This window comes from Symphalangus syndactylus, chromosome 11, assembly GCF_028878055.3.
Source record: "Symphalangus syndactylus isolate Jambi chromosome 11, NHGRI_mSymSyn1-v2.1_pri, whole genome shotgun sequence".
NCBI classification, from domain to species: Eukaryota; Metazoa; Chordata; class Mammalia; order Primates; family Hylobatidae; genus Symphalangus; species Symphalangus syndactylus.
In genome coordinates, this window is record NC_072433.2 from 13113097 (window position 1) to 13134133 (window position 21037).

Sequence of the window (21037 nt, forward strand, 5' to 3'; positions counted from 1 at the left end):
CAGGGTGATGGAACTTTTCATCTAGTAAACTCAATTAGGTGCCCACAATTCTCCTCCCCACACCATGGCATTTTCAAGGCACACACAGCAAGTGACCATCAAAAGTTGCAAGTAGCAGCCAGTTTGAGATGTAAACCAGAAGTAAGGAAGTGAAGCACCTCCTATTTCAGCTAGTCAGCATATTTGATTAGTCTGAGCCTCAACTGGCCATGCCACTAGATTAGAATTTCATATCCTGAATGACAAGAGATTTGAAAGGCTCTAACCTCCAGTAAGAAATCTATCTGTGAACTTGAAACACAGAACATGACAGCTCTCTTCCTATGGTTTTCTTTTTTTCTGAGATAATTTTATGATTCTTTTCTTTGATATTTTTGCCTACAGAAAAATATCAAGAAAATAATGTTTTTAAGAACACATTTGACTTTGTGGTGCCAAAAATAAATCTTTATTCGGCATGTATGAACAACGTTTTGGTGCCCAGGGCCAATATATGCTCTTGAAGTATCTGCGTACTGCTTTTCTTTAGGCCTGGGGAGATTATTATCTTTTGTAATCTGATGTGTTTTTTTTTTTTTTTTTGCTTTTTTTTGAGACAGAGTCTCACTCTATCGCCCACGCTGGGGTGCAGTGGTATGATCCTCAGCTCACTGCAACCTCTGCCTCCTCGGTTCAAGCGATTCTCCTGCCTCAGCCTCCCGAGTGGCTGGGATTACAGGTGGCTGCCACCATGCCCTGCTAATTTTTTAGTATTTTTAGTAAAAACAGGGTTTCACCGTGTTTGCCAGGCTGGTCTCGAACTCCTGACCTCAAGCAACCCTCCTGCCTCGGCCTCCCAAAGGGCTGGGATTACAGGCGTGAGCCACCGTGCCCAACCTATAATCTGTTTTTGAATGCATCCTCTTAGAGTTCAAATTTTTAAAATCTGCCTTTTATATAATAGTCAAAAAAGGCATATTTCATAAAAATAATGTCTTTGTCTTTATAATACATGAGACTGAAACTGTCTGCTCTTATCTGTCACAAAATCCTAGCTACCTATTAGCATATCATCTTAGCATTTTCCATTTTCATACATATACTGTTGAGCTAAATTCTGTATAAAATAGTTTTACAAGTATAGTTCTGTCTTCTAAGAACATAAAAATATACATATAGCATTCACAACACAGTTTCTAACACCAGCCCACTCTGCAAATCAGTCTTTATTTCCTGATTTCTCCATGACCTTTAGCATCCAGTGGGTTTCTTCTCCCAGTGCCCATTTCAGTCCCCTTTATCACTCGTCTTTCTTTTCCCTTTGGGGTTCACTAGTTATCAAAAACTCAGTTTAAACCTCAATTTTGTATCTTCATATTTTAGTGTCAGCAAAGGGATAAAATAATATTCCTAGAACTCTTAGGAGAAATAATTGGTTAAAGTTGTTAACCAGTGCCTTGAAGTTGCTGTGTTTCTAGTTGCTGATATCATTACAGTAAAGAAATCATTAAGCTTCTTGTTTTAGGTTTCTAAGGATTATGAATGATTCAGTTTTGAGAACACTGCATGTTTAGGTAGTACTTCTACATTTCAAAACATATATATATATATATAAACCACAATGAAGATCTTGCACAAGTTTTTAAAGTTTGCAAAACCTTGGTAATTCCCCCTTCAAACCATAAAACATGTTTAGATGTGTCACGCTGGGACTGCGCCATACCTTAACCATAGTTCCAATCATAAGGCTGCATACCACAACCACCCAAGAAGCAGCAATATACACCCTGTCACGTCTTATTCTTCTAATAATGTTCCTGCTAATTTGAAAAGCAACGTGTTTTGTAAAGGGAAGCAAAACTTAAATACCAAATGAAAAAAATGAAAAGCATAAATGTACTTTTAAGTTCTCAATTACTCTGATATTTTCCTAATAGTCTTTGTTTAATAATTGGTTTTTTAAAAAGAGCAGAATTGAATCAGACAGGAGCTAGGTATGAATCCTGGTCCATTTAGGAGCTTTTTGAACCTGGGCAAATTATCTTACCTCTGAGACTCAGTTGCCTCATACAGAGTTTAGTGCTAACAACACCTACGTCATATAGCTGTTGAAGATATGAGCCATGTAAATTCAGTAAACACCTGTCATAGTAGACGTTCAGTAGTTTTCATTACTACTTAAGCAGAAAGATGCCATTTTTTCTTTTTTTTCTGTCTTTTTTTTTTTTTTTTTTGAAGGAGTCTTGCTGTGTTGCCCAGGCTGGAGTGCAGTGGCACGATCTCAGCTCACTGCAACCTCCACCTCCTGGGTTCAAGCGATTCTCCTGCGTTAGCCTCCCAAATAGCTGGGATTACAGGCATGCGCCATCACGTCCAGCTAATTTTTGTATTTTTAGTAGAGATGGGGTTTCACCATGTTGGCCAGGCTGGTCTCGAACTCCTGACCTCATGATCCGCCCGCCTCAGCCTCCCAAAATACTGGGATTACAGGCGTGAGCCACTGTGCCTGACCTATTTGTAGAAAGTAAAAAAATTTTTCTGGTGCCAGAAAATCTGTGCAACCCCTGCGTACCACTCCATCAGCAGCTCTGTTTGGGCCAGTTTGATTTTTCTCATCATCTGACAGCCAGTAAGAACAACACATAAGTCAGGTCAAAGCCTTTCACTCTAACTCTGTGTCTTCCCCCAACCCCAACTGATCCCCTGACCAATCAGCATAAATAAAATCCAACTACCATCTTTACACCATTATCCAGAGTTAATTTATATTTCAGTCCTAGTTGTCAGCGTGAATAAATGCATTTGGGAGCTCAGGAGAACATGCGCATTATGTAATCCACCTGCGTATTTATCCTAGCGAAGTTAAACTGGGTTGCATGAGGGGCCATACTAAAGATACACAATGAGGAAAGCTGGGCTCATCTTTATGGAACCCCGCTCCAGTGTCAGAAGCTATGGCGTGTCAGCCAGGCATGGAGGGCTCTTTCCCTCAAGTCTGTGCTCTTGTCAGTTGCTTCTCAACTTTTATATGCTTTGTAAATAAAGGGAGAGACGAAAAGGATTTTTAAATGGCCTAAAGGATGGAAATTTGGAGGGGAAATTACCAGCTATTTAAATTAATAAGCATTCTGTTGTACGTAGCGCTTTATGAGACCCAGGTTTCATAAACGCCAGCCCTCCAAGAGCATTAACTGTGGAATGGACTTTGTAGAAGCAGAGCAAGTACACACAAGAGTTTGATGCTAATAGTGTGACTGCCATCAAATAGAGAATTCCATACATGTTGGTGGGGTTTTATTTGGCCCACATTCATAATCCTTAGTTATTAGCTAAGTTAGTTACTTAGTAATTAAGTTAGATCTTCTATTGGCTAAATAATTGTGGAGAATTTTTAATACCAGCTAAGACTAAATAGTTCTTACTGTGTGTCAGGCAGTTTTTAAAGTGCTCAGATTTGATAACCTATTTAGTACTCAAAACAAACCATGGAATAAGTGTATTGTTTTCCCCCTTGGCAGGAGGGGAACCTGAGACACAGAGTGGTTAAGTAGCCTGGCAAAGTCACACAGCCATTAAGCGAAAGAATAGGGCAGTCTGGGTCTGGAATCTGCACTGTCATCGCAGCTTTCTGATACTGAAGTAGGATATTTCTTTATATTTGGTATGATAGTCATAAATGTTTAGAACTTCTCTCTTCTATAACTTAGAAACAGGAGTCATGGAAACAGATAGCAAATAACCATTTTCCCTAACTGGGAGGCTAATATTGCTTCTATTCCACAGAAAAATAGTAAGCATAGACATACCTCAGAGATACTACAGATTCAGTTCCAGATCCGCACCATAAAGCGAATATAAAGCAAGTGACATTAATTTTTTGTTTTCCCAGGGTGTATAAAAGTTATACTTCCACTGTACTGTAGTCTATTAAGTGTACAACGGTATTCTTTAAAAAATTAATACATTTTAATTTAAAAATACCTTAATGCTAAAAAGTGCTCACAAGCATATGAGCCTCATCAACAAGTTCTAATCTCTTTGCTGGTGGGAGAGTCTTGCCTCAATGTTGATGGCTGCTGACTGATCAGGGTGGGAGTTGCTAAAGCCTGGGGTGGCTGTAACGATTTCTTAAAATAAGGTAACAGTGAAGTTTGCCACACTGATGGACTCTTACTTTCATGAAAGATTTCTCTGTACCATGCAATGCTGTTTGATGGCATTATACCCACAGTAGAACTTTCAAAATTGGAATCAGTCCTGTCAAACCCTGTTCCTGCCTTATCAACTAAGTTTATGGAATATTCTAAATCCTTTGTTGTCATTTCAACAGTTTTCACAGCATCTTTACCAGGAGTTGATTCCATCTTGAGAAACCATTTTCTTTGCTTATCCATAAAAAGCAACTCCTCGTTTGTTGAAGTTTGATCATGAGATTGCAGCAATTCAGTCACATCTTGGGCTTCACTTCTAATTCCAGTTCTCTTGTTATTTCCACTGCATCTAGAGTTACTTCCTCCACTAAAGTCGGGAATCCCTTCAAGTCATCCATGAGGGTTAGAATCAGCTTCTTCCAAATTCCTGTTAATGTTGATATTTTGACCTCCTCCCATGAATCATGAATGTTCTTCATGGCATCTAGAATGGCGATTCCTTTCCAGAATATTTTTCTTTGTACTTTGCCCAGATCTATCAGAAGAATCACTCTCTGTGGCAGATATACCCTTACAAAGTGTATTTCTTAAGTACACCTTGAAACATGGCTGTAGCATAGATACTGTGTTAGCAGGCATGAAAACAAACATTTTTGGCCTTGCACATCTTCATCACAGCTCTTGGGCAACTGGGTCCATAGCCAGTGAGCAGTAACATTTTGAAAGGAATCTTTTTCTAAGCAGTACGTCTCAACAATGGGCTTAAAATGGTCAGTAAACCATACTATAAACAAATGTGCTGACATTCAGTCTTTGTTATTTCAGGGCACAGGCAGAGTAGATTTAGCATCGTTCTTACGAAGAGCCCTAGGATTTTCAGAATGGGAAGTGAACATTTACTTCAAGTCACCAGCTGCATCAGCCCCTTAACAGAAGTCAGTTTGTCCTTTCAAGCTTTGAAATGAGGCATTGACTTCTCTCCTCTAGCTATGAAAGTCCTAGATGGCTGCTTCTTCCAATAGAAGGTTTTTTTGGTCTACATTGAAAATCTATTGCTTAGTGTAACCACCTTCATTAATGATCTTAGCCAGATCTGGATAACTTGCTACAGCTTCTCCATCAGCACATGCTGCTTCACCTTCTATTTTTATATTACGGAGGATTTTTTCCTTAAACTTTATGAACTCACCTTTGCTAGCTTTAAACTTTTCTTGTGCATCTTCTCATAGAATTGAAAATAGTCAGGGCCTTGTTCTCAATTAGCCTCTCATTTAAGGGAATCTTGTGACTGGCTTGATCTTCTGTCCAGACCACTGAAACTTTGTCCATATCAGCAAAACGGCTATTTCACTTTCTTATTTTTATTTTATTTTATTTTTTATTTTAAGAGCTAGGATCTCACTAGGTGGCCCAGGCTGGTCTTGAACTCTTAAGCTCAAGCGATCCTCCCACTAGGCCTCCCAAAGTGCTGTGATTATAGGCATGAGTCACCACATCCGGCTGTTTCACTTTTTTATTGTTGATGCATTCACTGAAGTAGCACTATTCATTTTCAGTTGCTTTTCTTTTCTTCTTTTTTTTTTTCTGAGGCGGAGTCAGGCTCTGTCACCCAGGCTGGAGTGCAGTGGCGCCATCTCAGTTCACTGCAACCTCCGCCTCCCAGGTTCAAGCAATTCTTCTGCCTCAGCCTCCTGAGTAGCTGGGATTACAGTGCCCACCATCATGCCTGGCTAATTTTTGTATTTTTAGCAGAGACAGAGTTTCACCGTGTTGGTCAGGCTGGTCTCAAACTCCTAACCTAAGGTGATCCACCTGCCTTGGCCTCCCAGAGTGCTGGGATTACAGGCGTGAACCACCACACCCCACTGATACTGCAGTTTTTGATGAAGATAAACTATTTTTCCACTGAACTACATATAATTCATTTTCGTACATTTTCATGTGGCTTAGTGGCTTATATGGTTAATGAAATCCTTAAAATTAGTGAGCAGGGATGGAATTTCTATTCTCATTTCCTCGTAGGATCCCCTTATTTTATTTCTTAAGTACATGGAAGTTTTTTGTTTAACAGCTTTCAGATAAAGAGGATTTAAATAATTGAATGTGTTCTCATGCTTTAGGATTTATGATGTGAGCTCTCACTTCAAGACCCAAGCCGGCTATCACACTCTAATAGAAAGTAGACATCCCTTGTTTTCTTGATCATCTTGTACTTGTATGAAAAGAAATTAATTCTGTCATTGATGTATGACACTAATCATACATCAATACTGTATGTATTGCTTTCATTCAAGAGTCAGTATTCATTCAATAAATTTTGTATTGCGTATATACTGTACATAAGACATATGGTTATTTGCCAGGGGAAATCCAGCAATCAGTAAGTACATGATTCTTTTTCTTGGAGCTTTCACTCATTTGGGGGGAAATCAGCTTTCAGACAACTAGCTGTGGAACTGTAGGGGACAATGGAAAGGAATGTGATTATTAAAGAAGCCTGTTGATTATTGAAGAAGCTGGCACAGGCTTCGAGGAGGACAATAAACTTGAACTGGGTCTTGCTGTAAAAGTAAGATTTTAATAGGTAAAAAGTTGGGGCTGGGCGTGAGGGAGAGGCGCTCCACACAGAAAGTAGAGGAGCCTGAGTGCTCAGTGGCATGCGGTGTGTGCCAGGTCAGACTGTAGAATAAGATGTATGGAAGCACTTGGTTGGATTTGAGGCTGAAAAGGGCAAGTCAGAGCTAGACAGGAGAGTAGTAAGCCCAGTACAGTAAGCAGTATTGGAATTTGGAGAGGGTAACATTAAATGAGAGACCTCTAACCATCTTCAGCAGAGCTGGCTTGAAGTCATCTACCATCCTCTCCAGACTCTAGAGATACTCTATATTTGGAAAGGGAGACAATTTGGATTTTTAAAAATTCTAAATCTAGAGGGGGAGAGGTGTATAACTAATGAAACAACAAGAAAAAATGAAGTTAAAACAAACGTTAGAAAACTGTAAAATTTCTCATTCATCAATAAGAAGAAATAAATTTTGTTTTATAAATAAGCTTTCATTTATTTTTATAATTTGAATAGACTTAGAAGGAGCAGGAGGAAATGAAGAGGGGGAAATGACAGAGGTGAAAGACAGTGAGAGAGACTCACAATGACAGAGAGCTGGACAGAGAGAGGAAGAGGGAAAGTACACTCAGAAGTACCCACGTGCAGGTTCAAACACCAAGATAGAGAAATTCTTAAATATAATATCTTAGTTTGTAGTTCCTTATGACATTGTCACTAATGACTTAATGCAGAGTCATATTGTGACACTGCGGGCACATTTGTAGATAAGAGCCCTTGGGCTGAGCCCACTAGCTGCCAGTCCTTACCTTCTGTCCTACTCCCACCCCAGCTTTAGTGAAGAGCACCCACATGTTTCCTGGCTGCTCAGCCCTCCCTTGTGCTTGTCAGAGGGTGGGGGGCGGTGAATCAGTATGCTACCTGCTCCTACCACTTTGATTGCTAGGGCATAGTATCTGCCATTGTGCCCAGGGGAGTAATACTCGGCCATTCCTCCGTAAGAATCTGCTAAAGGTACTCAACAGCTATTCCGCGTTTGCAGTGTATAGTGACAGGGAATCTGGGTGGATGATAGTAGAAGGTCCAGTGGCAAGGCGGCTTCACCAAGACCTCGGGTCTGACCAATTTGGCCTACTGCTGTATTCTTGTGGCTCATTTCATCAGTACGTATACCCAAAGCCCATTACCCTTGACTACTTACTGCTGCTGACACATACTTCACATACTTGTGCTTTTTCACTTTTGTGTGATTATTTGTATTCTTTCCTCCCTATCCAAAATACTGCTTTTCCTGTTGCTGTCTATTCCCATTACATTCCTACTGTTCATTCTTCAAGGCCCATCTCAAACACTGCTTTTTTTCACAAAACACTTTCTAATCTCCAAACAAAGATGAATTCATCTCCTTTGACATTTCTTGTACTGTCTGATCTTACTCTGTTTAGTGTTTGTTTAGTGTTTTAGGTACTTCACTTTTTCTTCACCCACTGAATGACAGATTTCTTGATGGCGGAGGTTGGATTATCTACCTAACCCTTGGACCTGCAGCAGTTCTTTTTTTGAGACAAGGTCTCGCTCTGTCTTCCGGGCCGGAGTGCAATGGTGTGATCTCCACTCACTGCAACCTCTGCCTCCCGGGTTCAAGCAATTCTTGTGCCTCATCCTCCTGAGTAGCTGGGATTATAGGTGTGCACCACTACAGGCATGCACCACCACGCCTGGCTGATTTTTGTTATTTTTAGTAGAGACGGGGTTTCGCCATGTTGCCCAGGCTGGTCTCGAACTCCTGAGCTCAGCTGATCTGCCCTCCTTGGCTTCCCAAAGTCGTGGGATTACAGGCGTGAACCGCCGCACCCAGCCACCTGCAGCGTTTTTGAGTACGATGTTTGTTCTTAGTTTATTTAAAATAAATATTTGTTGGATTTTTCTGATTCCTGGCCTTTATTCAGCCTTGTGTAATGGTTTTATATCAGGAGAAAATACTGCCCTAAATTTAAGAACATAATATTTGTATTCTAGTAATTGAGTGAATACATTCCCGTCCTTGCACAAGGATTACAGATTACAACCTCTGTTGTGACAAATATTATTTAGAGTATTTTTGTTTGCCTCTTGATAGTGCATTAACGTCTTTATAAAACAATTGGTGGTGAACTGTTAACTCTCTTAGATTCTGATAAGCATAGCTGGAGCCCTGTTTGTTTTTGTAAGGATGAAGAATCCTCACAGCTTGTCGACTAGAATATATTTTGAAATCCTATTCGCCGGTCATGGTGGCTTATGCCTGTAGTCCCAGCACTTTGGAAGGCCGAGGCAGGCAGATCACTTGAGGTCAAGAGTTCAAGACCATCCTGGCCAACATGGTGAAACCCCGTCTCTACTAAAAATACAAAAATTAGCCAGGCGTGGTGGCACACGCCTGTAATCTCAGCTACTCAGAAGGCTGAGGCAGAAGAATCGCTTGAACCTGGGAAGCAGAGGTTGCGGTGAACCAAGATTGCACCACTGCACTCGTGGGTGATAGAGCGAGACCTCATCTTAAAAAAAAAAAAAAAAAAAAAAAAGAAATCCTATGAAAAGAAGTACTTTATAATTTTTTATTAGGAACTTTAATTACCATGGAATATTTTCCCTAATGTTTTAAATAGACATATTGTTTTAGACTAGAATATATAATGTAGAATGCACATTCACATTTTATGTTAGTGCTGTGCAGATATTAGATATATTGGTTTTGAAATAACCCATATGTAAGAATTTGCCGGGTACATTTAAATTTCTGTGAGCTGATGTTTACATTTAATTCATTCTTTTAGTTTGAAGAATGATGCCAATTTTTGAGAAATGAATTAAATATTTGTGCTATGGTAGGGAGAAGAGTTTAAACATAGAAATAAACAAAAGATATAAGAGCACAAATACCACTATTTATTATTGTCATTCACTGGTTAGCTTAGGTTTAAAGTATGTTTTTCTGTTTCTTTCTTTATTTCTTTTTTTTTTAGATGAGGTCTTGCAGTGTTGCCCAGGTTTGATTCAAACTTCTGAGTTCAAGTGATCCTCCCACCTCAGCCTCTGAAGTAGCTGGGATTATAGTAAAGTACATTTTTCATGGGTGTTTGTTTTGGGTTTTTTTAAAAAAACAATAAGAATTTTTAAAATATAAGAATATTTTAAAAATCTGTTGTACTGGTAGAAGAAGGGAGAGGGAACTATGACTATCTTTATGGACTTTAGAATTAAGTATTTTCAGACTGATATGGATTATACAGTAATAAATTACACATGCAACTATTTCCTTTTTCTTTCTTTTTTTTTTTTTTTTTTTTTTTTTTTTTTTTTTTTTTGAGACAGAGTCTTGTTCTATCACCAGCCTGGAGTGCAGTGGTGCGATCTCGGCTCACTGCAACCTCCGCCTCCCAGGTTCAAGTGATTCTTCTGTGTCAGCCTCCTGATTAGCTGGGACTACAGGCGTGTGCCATCATGCCCAGCTAATTTTTATATTTTTAGTTGAGACGGGGTTTCACCGTGTTGGCCAGAATGGTCTCGATCTTTTGACCTCGTGATCCACCCGCCTCGGCCTCCCAAAGTGCTGGGATTATAGGCATGAGCTACCGCGCCCAGCCCTTGCAACTATTTTCGTTGGTCCTTCCAAGGAGACTTTTTTTTGGTTGGTGAATTTGTGGGTGGGGCAGTAAATAAACACATAAAATAAATTGACTCGCTTACCAGTTTTTAGGTGTAAATTACAATATTGTTAACTATATGCACATTGTTGTACAATGGATCTCCAGAACTTCATCTTGCATGACTAAAACTCTGTTCCCAGAAAACAGCAACTCTGTTTCCCTGCCCCTGACAATCACCATTCTAGTTTCTAGTTCTGCTAGTTTGACTACTTGAGATACCTTATATTAATAAAACAAGGCGGTATTTGTCTTTTTGTGATTGGGGTTCTTTCACATGGCTTAATGTCCTCAAGTTTCATCTATTTTGTGGCATGTGACTGGATTTCCTTCTTTTTTTAAGCCTGAATAAGATTCTGGTGTGTTATATACCACATTTTCTGTATTCATTTATCCATTGATGTACATTTAGATTGCTTCCATATCTCGGCTGTTATGAATAAAATGCTGCAATTAACATGGGGATGCAAATATCTCTTTGAGATCATGTTTTTGACTCTTTTGGGTGTATACCCAGAAGTGAGATTACTGGCTTATACATGGTAATTCTGCATTTAAATTTTCAAGGAACCTCCATAGTGTCTTCTATAGTGGATGCATCATTTTACAATTCCACCACCAGTGTGCAAGACTTTCCGTTTTCCCCTACTCTCACCAACACTTACTCTCTGGGGGTTGTTTTGATAGTGGCCGTCCTTAAGAGGTGTGAGGCGATATCTCATTGTGGTTTTCATTCACATTTTCCTGCTGAATAGTGATGGTGAACATCTTTTCCAAGGAGATATTTTGAAAAGAATAAGGATCTAATACTATATTGCATCACAGAACGCCTTCTATAGTTAAGTATCATAATATTTATCACTGAATAATCTAGGGCACTAAACATGATCATAGGCCAAGAAAATGGGAGCGGGGAGATTCTAAGGTACAGGAAGGAGGATTCTTTGAGGCAGATTCGAAGTCAATAGGAGAATGAGAGAAAACCACCCATGGCATTGACATCTCCTTTCTGGACATTTTGCCTTATTTCAGTCGTTTCTCATGTCCCCCTAAAGAGTATTTCTTGTGCTGAAGCTTTTTGCTACATTAGACTTCCTATACAGGTTACAGGGAAGGAAGAAGTGTAATGGCTGTCCTTCTATCTGTAGTTTGGGCATGGGCAGAATAGAGGCACTCACTTCCAGTCCTTTCCTCCTTTTATTACTGCTGCTCACTCTGAAATATTTTAGTTCATTTCTTCTTACAAAATGTTCACCTTTTGTTAATTACTGAGTCATTTATCCCTGGTAATCAGTGTAGGAGCTTGTGTTTTTTTTATTTTTTTATATATGCTTTTATTTTTCCATGATTACACACACAACTGAATATCAAATGCACAAAGTAAGAATTATACGGGGAAAAAAAATCAGATACGTTCATATATATATCACCTTTTCAAGGCTATTTCCATCCAGAATAACCTTGGTTTGCCAGGGCCAATAGAAAGAAGTCACAAAATCGCCTTCAGTCAAATTTGTGGGTTTGCTTTCTTCTATAATTCCAATACCTCCACCATCAATGACTTGAGATAGCTGCCAAGGTGTTATATAATCAGTGCCAGTGTCTTCATTCATTCTACAACGAAGGCTGTCACTTCACACTTGGAAGGTTGCACAGCAGCCAGGCAGAGGTGCTCCTCACTTCCCAGACGGGGCGGCCGGGCAGAGGCGCTCCTCACTTCCCAGACGGGGTGGCAGGGCAGAGGCGCTCCTCACTTCCCAGACGGGGCGGCCGGGCAGAGGCGAGGAACTTGTGTTTTTATCCTCTTATCATCCCCATCCCTGAGATTTGTAAGGTAATAACTCCAGGGCAACAGCAATAGTGTTCTTCACCTCAGCTTTATAGGTAAGAAATGGAGCCTCTTACAGCTTAGGTGTTGTCATGAGTGCAAAGTCTGCTAAAAAGTTAACCTGCAATTCTGGACTTGGAGATTATCATTGCTAGTCCAGCTTTTAATCCAGAGGTGTGTTTATCAGCGTGTCAGATTCTGGTTCATATTTTGTTAAGAGATTTTCTATGAATGTGACTGTAGAGGATACTTCACAAAATTACAATAATTGCAGTTCTGCTTGTAATACTTACTGATTTAAAGACTCTAGATACCAATTATCCTTTAACCTGAAAATTGATTTTAATTTGACCTTTTTTATTGTGGTAAATATTCATAACATAAAATTTACCATCTTTGTGCAATTCAGTGGCATTAAGTAAATTCCCTTTACTTTTTTTTTTTTTTTTTTTTTTGAGACAGGGTCTCACCCTGTTACCCAGGCTGGAGTGCAGTGGTGTAATCATGGCTCACTACAGCCGCTCGACTTCCTGGACTCAAGTGATTCTCCCACCTCAGCCTCCCGAGTAGCTAGGACCACAGGTGCACACCACCACACTTGACTTTTTTGGTGGTGATGAGTTCTCGCTATGTTGCACAGGCTGGTCTTGAACTCCTGAGCTAAAGCAATCCTCCCACCTCGGCCTCCCAAACAAAGTGCTGGGATGATTACAGGCATGCACCACCACACCTGGCCTTACATTCACATTTTTGTGTAACCATCACTACTGTTCATCTTCTGTGAATTTGACTATTATAGTTACCTTGTATAAGTAGAATCATGTAATATTTGCCCTTCTGTGACTGGCTCATTTCACTTAGTGTAATGTCCTTAAGGTTTATCCATGTCATAGCAATTATTGCTTCAATTGTGTCACCTGACTAGGGATAGGTAGTGGTGAGTCAGAATTACACATTGATTTTGTCAGTCAGGAAACCCTTAATGAATGCCTTCTTCATGGAGCTGGAGTTGAGCAGTAGGAGAGACAGGCCACAGATCAGTAAATTACAGTGCAAAATCCATCCCTAGAGTAAGGCAGTAAGGCTGTATGCCTTAGGAAGTGATCTTGCTTGGGCTTCATGGAAGGTGGTTGGTCTCTTGCCTTTCAGCTAGAAATGAGTAGATAAACCAGGACCCATAATATTGAACTCCAATAATATTTGATGTTCATTCTAACAGAGGTACATACATGTACCTTATAAATAAATATACATATTTTATACAGTCACCCCTCTGAATCCATGGGGGATTGGTTCCAGGACCCCCATGGATACCAAAATCCTTGGATGCTTATGTCCCTGATATAAAGTGGTATAGTATTTGTGTATAACCTATGCACATCTTCCTGTTTACTTTAAATCATCTGTAGATTACTTATTATATAATATGTAAAACAATGTAAATGCTATATAAATAGTTGTTATAGTGTATTGTTTAGGGAATAATGACAAGGGAAAAAATAAAAAAGCTTGTTCATGTTTGGTACAGACCATCCATCTTTTCCCGAATATTTTCAATCTGTGGTTGGTTGAATCCACCAATGCAGAACCCATGGATACAGAAGGCTGACTGTATACATTATATAGAGATATGAAAAATCCTGATAGTGTGAGTATTAAAGATGTTTCTTTTAGCAAATTCTTGCCTAGTTGGCTGTCAGTGGATGTAATTAGCCTACAGCTAACAGAGGAGTGAATAGGGAGATGGCAGGATGTGGCCTGGGACCAAGAAAGATCTGAGTTCTGCCTCTTTATGATGGTTTTCTTCTCACCATACTGTTTGCTCTTTCTTCTTCTATTGCCAAATTTCTTACAAAATTAAGGAAGTTAACACTCCTGTTTACTGTTCAGCAGCTAAACTCTGGCCTGTGTGCCCCTCACTGACACTGCTCCCTGGACTGTCTGCAGCGACTCCCGTTGATCACAGGTGGCAGCTCTTCTTCCCGTCTGCCTGCCTAGCTTCTCTGGTAGCTGTCTCTGTTGACTATCCCTCTCTACTTTTTTTTTTTTTTTTTTTTTTTTTGAGATGGAGTCTCACTCTGACACCCAGGCTAGAGTGCAGTGGCACAATCTTGGCTGTCTGCAACCTCCACCTCCTGGGTTCAAGCAATTCTCCTGCCTCAGCCTCCTGAGTAGCTGGGATTACAGGCACCCACCACCACACCCAGATAATTTTTTTGTATTTTTAGTAGAGACAGGGTTTCATCATGTTGGCCAGGCTGGCCTCGAACTCCTGACCTCAGGTGATCCTCCCGCCTCAGCCTCCCAAAGTGCTGGAATTACAGGCATAAGCCACTGCACCTCGCCCCTTTCTACTTTTGAGCTGTACCACATTCATCCTCACTCACTGGCTTTTCTTCCTCATCTAAACCTTGGCCCTTTTTTCTTCCCAAATAAAATTCCCTCTTTAATGAATTTTAACTATTGCTTATATCTGTGCTGACTGTCAAGGTAAATCTCTGCCCTTGACCTTTCCCTCATCTTTCATTGCACAGATACTCGGTGAGTCCCTCCCCACAGCCCCCATCTTACAGTTTCACTGTCCGTCCAGATTGCCAGCTACCATTAAACATCCGCAGGGGTGTTCCACAGGTGCCTTAAATTGATAATCTCAAACCAAACCCGTTTTCTCCTCTGCCTTCTGAAAAGACTGCCTCATCGTTTTTTCTGTGCTCTATCTCAGTGTGTGTAACCACCATGCACTGATCACCTGTTTTGTCCTTACCGAGGCTAGAAACCTCAGTTCCGGCCACCTTCTCTTTTACCTCTTCCTTCCCCGCAATCAGCCAGTTTAGTCAGCTCTGTCAGTTCCTCACCATATTCTGTGATATATAACCCTTTTTTCCCATGTTTATTTTCAGCACTCTAATTTAAGACATCTTTTCTCACCTTAAGTCATCTCTGCTTCTTTACCTTCTATAATCCATCCCTGCTGCTATCACCATTAACTTTCTAAAAATATATTGGCTGTGTAACTCCTGAGCCTCCAGTGAGTCTCCCTGCCTGCAGGACGAAGGAAAATGCCCTCCCATGGTATTCAAGGCCCTTTGCCGGCTGGTCCCAGTGTACTTTCCGGGCTGTCTCCTGCTCTTATCTTTCTAGCCATCGTACTTCTAGGCAGACCTCCAGCCTTAATTACTCTTTAACTCATAACTGCACAGCTTGTGTGCCACTTTTAGATCAAATATATACATCATTTTATAGTATAGTTTAAACTGAAAACAACAACAAAACACAAAAAAATCCCTATTACCATTACCATGACATCTCTTTTGTGGAGGAACCTTATCTTAATAATTTTTATACCATTTTACCTGTCTTGTACATAAGAGATACTTAATAAGCATTTATACAAAATGAACAAAAAGCCAGATGCCATGACTCACACCTATTATTCCAACACTTTGGGAGGCCAAGGCAGGAGCATCACTTGAGGCCAGGAGTTTGAGACCGGCCTGGGCAACATAGTGAGATCCTGTCCCTACAAAAAATTTTAAAAAATTAAATGGGCATGGTGGTGTGTACCTATAGTCCTAGCTACTCAAGAGGCTGAGCTGGGAGGATCACTTGAGCCACTGCACTCTAGCCTGGGTGACAGAGAAAAGCCTTGTCTTTAAAAAAAAAAAAAAAAACTTTTAGAGAAAATGTGAAAGCAACAAGAAATCCAAGGTTTTCTTCAGATGCTTTAAGAAGGTATTAATAGAATAATGAAGAAAAAAACACATTTAAGGACTTTCATTAACTACTGTGTCAGTTTAAAATAAATTCCAATGATATGGTCTGGAAATGACCAAATGACCAGGGAACATGCTATAATTATACTTAAACATGGTGATTTCTTATTAATTCATACTTACGTTCAGGACACATTTGCCAGATATCTTCTGTGTTCAAACACTGTGCTAGCCATCAGGAATATAAAGAGCTGTTAAGCACTGTCTCTGTCGTCGTGGGGCTCTCAGGCTGTGCAGACAACAAAGAAATCATTAAAGCTTTTTTAGAGTAGCTGCTCCTCAGCATATGTCCCTCACCCTCCCTGACGTAGGGACCCACCCTCAAGGGAGGCCAGTGGGGGTCCAGCTTGGCCTGTGCCTGCATTTATTAGGTAATAAAGCTGATACCTGGATCTAAGAAAAAGAAGAAGTAATTATAGCAAATTAGTAAGTACTGTGATTGATTGATTGATAGGTTGATGTAGATATATAGTGATATAAAGGAAAGTGGGATAAGAGAAGGTAGGAAGTAAAACGTTTTTTGATCTCCAAGAGTATATTGAAGTTCACCATATGGGTAATGTTTAAATAAAGTCTAATACTAAGAATCAAAATTCCTTGTATCCAGGGCTACTTGACTATACTTTTTCCTTTAGCAATGTTAAGAGAATGTCATGTAAATACATTCATACATACTGTTTTCAGCTGCCTCGTCCCATTTAGACACCTACTACATTCTACACTCTGTCCATAGAATAGATCTGTGAGACTGCTTCAGGATTGGAATTATTGCATATATTTCCTAGATAAGGAAACTGATACACAAAAACAGTAGTAAGGTTGAGGCCTTAAAACTAGTCAGTGACAAACTAGAACCCAAAGCGCAGTCTGGTTATTCTGCAGCCTGTGATCTTTCTACCTCCGCATTCCATTACCTACCTGAGAATGGTTGTAATGTCTTCAACTTTGCCTTTGTTTATTAAGACAGAAAACGTTCCACAGAGAAATTCCGAAAGCAACACATTCAAAATGAAAATAAAGATTTGTAATAGTTATTGCTGTGTCTTTAGAGATAGTTTTTTAGAGGTAGTTTTAACACATATTGTTCAGAAAAGAGATTTTGATAATTTGAGTTAGATGTGGTTTCATTAAATACCTTAAATCTTATGGAGGCTGTAGTCAAGGCTTCTGAGGCATGATAGTTTAAGGAAGCACTATAGCAAACAGCACCTTTAGGTCGTAACTGTCTCTAACCCAAGGTCCTGTATGTTCTGCACATCTAAGCATTTCTAACCAGGCTTTCATCACCGATGTATATCCATCAAAGGTGAAGAGAAAAAAGGAAAGGTTATTTTTTATTTTTATTTTTATTTTTTTGAGACAGAGTCTAGCCCTGTTGCCCAGGCTGGAGTGCAATGGTGTGATCTCAGCTCACTGCAACCTCCTCTTCCCAGGTTCAAGTGATTCTTGTGCCTCAGCCTCCACAATCTGCTTGCACAGATAAAATATAGAACATAAGATGTAATTAATATTACAAGCCAAAAGCCAGATGAATGACATAAAAATAAATAAGTGAAAATTTTATATTGTACACTTTCAGAGGCAGAATTCCCTCTAGGCTGACAAAGCTTAAGCTTCAGGCCCCCTTACTTGTATGGGCTCCTATATGTGCCAGGAGCTGTAGAGTGTTCTAGATAGGACCCCACGTTTCAATCAGGAAGCACTTCTTCAGAAGCATTTCACATTATTATCTACAGAGTTCTCAGAAGAAGAAATTTGAATCTTGTTCAGCACTCTAGTGTTTACAGCTCTTTTCTCATTCTATGTAAATATTCACTTTTATACTCAATTTTGTACTCTTAAAGAGACACCCTTCCCTCTAATTAAGCTCCGGGCCCTACAAAATGCGGATCCATCCTTATGTAGTAGCAAAGTCTGTCACATATACTCTGTCAAAAGCAAAAGAGTCAGCTACTACAGTGAAATGAGAACTCACACATACAGAGTGCTGACTTGGTGCCATGCACTGCTCTTTCATACGTCATCTCATTTCAGCCTTGCAACACCCCCTGTAGGTAAGTTGAGTTATTATCTCCATTTTACAGAAGAAGAACCTAGGTTTGGGTCTAGACTCTAGACTTCTCTAGAGTCACACAGCTAATAAGTGGTAGGACTAGCACTGAAGTCTAGATCTCTGCCTAGCTCCACATCCACTGTCTCCCAGTGAAGTAGAAAGACAAACCTGTTACCCAGCTGTTTACTCTTGGCTTTGTCTGCCATTTGGAAGAAGGTCGTTAGGAGGCAATTGGGTAAGCATGGTATCAGCTGTTATTTGAAATACATAGAGACACTGAGTTTTAGTTTACTAGGAAGAATATTTTTTGCAGATCCCTATTTCAGAAGATGATGCACACTTTCAAGGCAGGTCAGCTTTTCCTGTCAGGCAAAAAAAAAAAGATGATAAAAGAGCCTAGAAAAACAGAAAGTTGCTCTCTAAACCAAAAAAGACTTCTTGGTATTTAGCCAGAAAATTGGATACCAGGCTTGTTTTAGAACATTCATTTTGTACCCCTATGTGAGCAGATGAGGAATTTTTCTGTCAGAGTGAATGTTCTGTTGTCCATCATAAGATCTGTCCATCTTAACTTGTGTGATGTAACCTCCAGATAAATAACACTGGCCTTGTTAAGGTGTTCTCTCCCATTTCGGGAAGTATGTTGGGAGCAAAACAGACTTTGCTGATAGTCACTGTGACCACCCCAGTATTCATTGCATCATTGATCAAAAATGAAGGAATGGAATCTGAGGGCCAAGAGTGCTTAGCTATATACAAGACCATATGGAGTGTGTTTTAACTTGTGTTCTGGAAAAGAATGTAAAATCTGAACTTCCACCTAGAAAATGAATTTATTAGATTTCAAATATTTACACTTAAAATTTTAGATATGAAATTGCATCTTTGCCTGTGTTTCTCAGTTGTTATTTTGTACAAAAGAAAACCCCAATTCAACATAGTCACGTAAAAAAAATACACAGCAGAGAAAAGTTGTTCATTTAAAACGGACTTGGATTCTGCTCTTCCAGTGTTAGAACCTTGATATCTGTAATAGATTTAGAGTCCTGTTGGAGCTGTCTTTTTTGGAAATAAGAAATTTTGTCTGTGGAAGAAGAGTAAAATAAATAATGTCAATATCAGCATGGTGCTGCCTCCCATACGTTCATCACTGAGATGCCTTTCCACTGCCAGTTAACACCAGATAGTGAACATTACAGAACTCTGAGGCCATTCTGGGGAGCCTGTGTCCCCTATTTCTTTAGGCCCAAAGTGGTTCTCAGAGCAGTGGTGACTTCTTATTTAAGCCTGTCTACATTAGATGGGTGTGTGCATGCCACCATTCTGTAAGATTCCAAGTGGCGTATTTATTTTGTTGTATCTGATGGGAGGAAACAGAAGAGGAAAAGAAGCAAGCTCTTTTGGGATTGACATGATTAAACTCAACTTCTTAAAAGCTTTTTTCCTCTGATAGACCATCTTCAATTTGTAGATCCTTTATGTCAGATTAGGGGAAAAAATTACACATAGTACATTTTATTTGGAATATTGTTAGATAGCTGAATTGTCAAAGATCAGAAGTTGTTACATATTTTTGTCTCTTAGATGATATGGAAGTATATACCTTGTGTGATGTGATTGCATTTGGGAGTCTTTTTTTTCCCTCACTTCCATGCTTTCTTAAGAAAGAAAGAGACCTCTTAACCTTTAAACCTTTTCTTTTTCTGAGATTTCACTATAAGTTAATTGTTCAGAATGGAGGGTATTTTCTATCAAACCAATGCAAATTTTGGTGATTAGATTATTGGACCAGCTCCATAAGGCCTATTACCAATATTGCATCTAACTGGAGAAGTTCTTAATCTGTGTGGTGCATATAGCTTTGATGGTGTAGTGATAAATAAGATAGTTCTTTTAGAAGCATTACTAAACTTATTGTAACCTGTTCTTCATGTTATATATCATTTTGAAGTATGATATTGTCCTATGAGTCTCCATTTTTTCTTTTTTTTTTTTTTTTTTTATAGAGTCTCGCTCTGTCGCCCAGGCTGGAGTGCAGTGGTGCAATCTCGGCTCACTGCAACCTCTGCCTCCCAGGTTCAAGCAATTCTCCTGCCTCAGCCTCCTGAGTAGCTGGGATTATAGACATGCGCCACCATGCCCAGCTAATTTTCATATTTTTAGTAGTGACGAGTTTTCACCATGTTGGTCAGGCTGGTCTCGAACTCCTGACCTCGTGATCTGCCCGCCTCTGCCTCCCAAAGTGCTGGGATTACAGGCATGAGCCACCGTTCTTGGCCAGGTCTCCATTTTTATTGACGTTAAAAAGAGCCCTCTTACCCCAAAAGGTGGGAACCACTGACCCAATGTTTATTACAAGGAGGGATACTATAGAGGCTAATTGATCAACACATCCATATGTTTCTTGGGAAGATCTGTTCTGGATTTCCAGAGAAGCCTGGAGCGTGGTTGCCTCTTCCTTCCTTTCTGCCCTGGTAGTGTCCTGGCTCCTCCCATTCCAGGCCTCCACTGCCATGAAATACCAGGCAAGACTCTTAGGAGCAGAGGGGCAGGCCCATGGGTGGTGGGGTGGTCCAGTCACAGGTGTATGCACAGGCTGGAAGCCAGGAGCTACCAAGGGCTCAGGCTAGCAGAGTAACTTTTCTAAGACTCTGGCAAAGTTCCTTCCTTTACTTCATAAGTCACTTGCTTCCCATTCCGCTGTCTTCCTCTAACCATCACTTTATTTCTTTTTTTTCCCCTCCTCTGGTCCACTGTAGCACAAAATTCAGGTTTTTATGTACAGTTGTCCCGGAAGCAAATGCTCAACTCTTTGGGGACTAAGGATTGTTACTCTAATAACAAAGTAAAATAACAAGGGAAAAGTCACAAACTTTCAGCAAATCTTAAAAACTCCTACTAAATAGTATTCCAGATACATATACAATTGGAAATTTATTCTTTGAAATATATGTAAAGCTTGGTTTCAACTCTCCATTTTGTCTTCAGTCTTTATTTTTTGTTT

The 21037-nt window shown here is 39.8% G+C and overlaps 1 protein-coding gene across 23 annotated transcripts in view; it reads left to right on the forward strand.

Moving 5' to 3' along the window:
* The window catches only part of NCOA2 (nuclear receptor coactivator 2), a 298236-nt gene that overhangs the window by 191418 nt on the left and 85781 nt on the right, over nucleotides 1–21037 (forward strand). The window lies entirely within an intron of this gene.